Below are 4,251 nucleotides of genomic sequence, written 5' to 3' on the forward strand. Positions count from 1 at the left end.
AAACACAGAGACGGACCAACAGATATGGTTTAATCAATTCAGAATTTCAAGCTGAACAGGAGAATATATATGTACTTTATAAAGTCTCTAAAGTTTCTGTTTGGGTGTTGCAAACTTTATGAAAAAAAAAAAAAAAAACAAAATGAGTAAACCTCATCCTTCAGTGGTGGTTACAAAAACAGGGAAAATTAACCTCATTTTACCAAATTTTCCCTATGTTCACAAAGGGCAACGATTTGCTCAATTTTCAGTATAAATATCGATATCCAAAGACCCGATATCGAGATTAAATATGAATTTATCTCTCTTTAACTCCACCCAATAAACATGAATAAAGTAAGAGCTACATGCAACAATGAACGAGACAATGATACATTACTCTGAACGATAGAGCTAACGGAGTGAGATAGAGCTTAAGAGTGGACAAAAAGCTATAGCGTGTAGCTTGTAGCAGAGACTAAATTAAATCATTTCGCACGCGTCTATCTGAACCATCTCAAAGCCCTGTGTACTGCATAACATATTTAAATATTTATACACTGATTTGAGCAATGAGAAGGCCAATAAAAGTTTACGCAATTTTAAAAGCCATTCTCACTCCGCCTGTTAATTTGAAATAATCCTCCGAGCTTCCTGAAGCCGAACAAATTCTTGTTTAGTATGAATTTCACTCAGGCTTTTCATCCCTTCATAGAGATTAACGTGATAATCTAGACATGAACATAGATAGGGTTCCGACGGGACGCGCCTCCACTTCGCACCATTTTTAAACCTTCAACATACAATTATCATTGTGGTGCTAATTAAAAAATAAAGACTAATAGGTTTTCAAATAAATTTACCAAATATTCGGTAATTGGTAGCGGGAATGGAAATATCCGCAAGAAAAGTTTCGATTTTTTAAACAAAATTAATCTGAGTGATGCGACTAATTTCCATCTATTTGAAGTCATCAACACGCAAAACTGTCGTTTCCGAGCTTTCGAAAATCCAACAGACAACTTAACCAGGATTTTAGCTAAGTAATTGAATCCTATTCTTTGGAAAGTATGTTGGTCCGAACGGTACAGTGAATGGATTGGTTACCGAATCGCTAACCAACCGAGGTTTCTTAAACTGGAATTGATTCTAAGGTTTTAAACAACATTTGTTATCACACAGAAAAGTGCTGATCATTACACAGCGCCTGGACCAATGATTCTGCTGTAAAGCAACTGCCTTTGTTGGAGAGTCCAGATATAATATAATATATTTAGTTGGTATTTTATTCATTATATAACAATGTTTTAATCAAGGGCCATTTTTTTCAACGTAATACGGCTCAAGTTGCAATAAAGAAAATTTAAGTCTAGCTTGACTATAACTTGATCGACTGACTTATTTTGATGTAATAGCATTCCTTGTCGCTTTTGCATTTTTTTTTCGATTACCTGATGCTTTTTTGTGCCTCATATAAAATAAGAATACATTTATTCGAAATTATTACATTTAGGTTTCATGTACCGAGAACATTGCACATGGTGTGAAATACATACTTTGTAGGATTAGCATAGAATGGAACTTCAAAGAAGAGGACAATAAGCCAAAAAATGTGATATAAGAAGAAAAGGCAAAGAAATACTTTTGCTTGAGTCCATGCAGCTCATTTTCATATTTGATTCCAGGGTTTTTTCAAGAAAAATCTTATTGAAACAGATAGACAAAGTAACATTGTAAATACTTTTGTGGATCGTTGTAGGTGTCCGGCGATAAAAAGACAATAACCTTCGAAAAATTGCTGTTAATAACTTGAATAAATTATAAATAATAAAGATATTTAATCAGGGCTCTCATTTATATTATATACATGCTTGTTTGAAGTGTTGTTGTATCCACGATTCGCTTTAAAGTAGTTCTTGCTTCAATTAAAAAATTCTTTTACTCTTTTCATGTAATAAAATCTTTTATTTTATTTACGTTGAGTTTTAAAAGTTGGCCTTGAAATAACACAATATATAAGGTTCTTCCCTTTCTATTTATAAAGTTCAGATTGATTTAAAGCATACAAAAGCAAAATAATCAAAGAATTAATCATCATTATTCGACTCCTTTGTCTTTTATCGGGTAGCCTACGGATGCCCTCAGGAAAGATATTTCATGCTTTTTGCGCGAAATAATCGCCAAACCATTTTCGCACATATACAAGTTTATAGGAACGCTGATCTGGTATATATCGGAATATCGATCTGAACCAGTGCTAATCAGTGGAAAACAACTCTGCTTAAGCATAAGCCGCAACCGGGAAAAGTTTCCAGCCCAAGTTGAAGATTATTCCTTAGACAAACCGACATATAGGGATTCTAACGTTTGGAAAAAGAATTTTTTTTGGCGGAATTCCCGCAAACTACAGTCAGGTTGTTTAGAGGCTTACTATATTCTCACTTCATCTCATCTTAATCCTTTTCGTAACTTCAGCTGCATTCCCTTCCAGTTTCAACCAATTAATAACAGAAAAAAAAAACGCAAGTACTTTAAACGACGTCCTCGATACATACTCGTTACAATAGCTTATAAGCGACTGTAACCTAAACCGAAATTTCTAAAAAATCTGAATCGAATAAAACAAAAAATTCTAATGTAAAATATTTATTTGTATACCTATTACTATTATAATTATTACTAATTTAATCAGAGAAATAGATTCGAAGACTCGTCTTAAAGCACGATCATCTGAGGCTGTCGTCTTTATTGAAAGCTCTACCGTACTGGATATTTGAACCTGTTACTATTGCGGCATTCTTAGTCTACTCGGCCATTCAGGCGGATAAAACTACTATTTCAGATTTTATAAGGTTTTTTTTTTTATATATAATTATTTTAATAATATTTTCATTAATTTTCATACCTCTTCTAAAGATTGAAATACTTTTATATTGCTCTCAGGCCATTAAAGGAAACGATTTTCATTTTGAATAAGTCAGTGAAAATATGAAACTAATTTATTGAATTTTTTTTTTTTTAGCTTTACGGAGTCGTACTTTTAACGCGACTCTCTTCGAACAGTGTTGTAAACATTGTCAAGCACAGATTTATGGCTATCATGAGCGTATTACAACTAGTAATATAGAAAGTTGACAAGTTTACATTTTTTATTCCAGCGACATGCAGGCAAATAGATATGAGGAGCAAGAATAAGCAACTAGATGCCTTAATGGATGCATGAGTGATCAACGAAGAAATCATGTATACTATGCATCTGCTAAGCATATCTTGTTCTAGGGTAGTTCCTTACAGTTAGAATTTTAGATAAAACAATAGGCATACAATAATAATATATTTACTCTGCAAGGCATACACGTTTCCCACAGACTCATATATGTTGTGACCCTATTTAATTAGTTTATAAGAAGCAGAAGCCATCTATCTATCTATCTTCTGACTGGCGACAAACATTCAAGTGAGTCCTGCTATATATTTATATACTTCTTTTTTTTGCTGAAGTTTTGCTGACGCATAATGTGCGCGAATGTCATGTGAGTCCAACAGTGGAAGCGTATCGCATTAGCTTAGTCAGTCACTTACACGCTGACCATAGTAAATTAAACATGTAAAGTCTGCAAAAACATACGGACTAGTTACGGGTTAGTTGAATATAAACTCTATCGTTCGCATACACAAGAACACGCATTCGTTTTTAAAAGTACCTCAACGTTGGTTACGAGTTGCGGCAATAAAGTTTACCCTTTCTATGCTGCCACTGCAGTGTTTTTTAAATATATTTTTAGGTGAAAGAGGGAAAAACCTCCAAAACGCTTTGCTACTGAACAACGACAAAAACCGAGAAATTATACATTTTAACAAATGTACTCTGTTTGATTTTATATGTTGTGCCTACGGCTGTGCTCTGTATTTATGCCTTACGCTTATTCATACACTTATATACATTTGCTTTTTACACCATGCAACGGTTTTGGTCAGTGCGCGTGTTATATTGTGTATTTTTTTTTTTTTGCTTTTTTTCAGTTTTTTAAGACTGCCGTTATTATCTTTTTTGCGAGTAAATGTAACGAGCGTGTGCACGAACATACATTCAATTATCGTTACTTCATGTAAAACTCTCGCTGAAACATGCAAATTCCCCGTTAAGTGTTTTAATAATACAGTGAAGCAACAATAGCAGACCTATCCCTGATGGTTGTTGTTTTTCGTTATTTATTTTCTTATGAAAAAAAAAAAAAAATTCAAATAGATAATGGCGAATAAGGGGTGTAT

The sequence above is a fragment of the Glossina fuscipes genome, unplaced genomic scaffold (genome assembly GCF_014805625.2).
Source record: "Glossina fuscipes isolate IAEA_lab_2018 unplaced genomic scaffold, Yale_Gfus_2 1, whole genome shotgun sequence".
In the NCBI taxonomy this organism is placed as follows: Eukaryota; Metazoa; Arthropoda; class Insecta; order Diptera; family Glossinidae; genus Glossina; species Glossina fuscipes.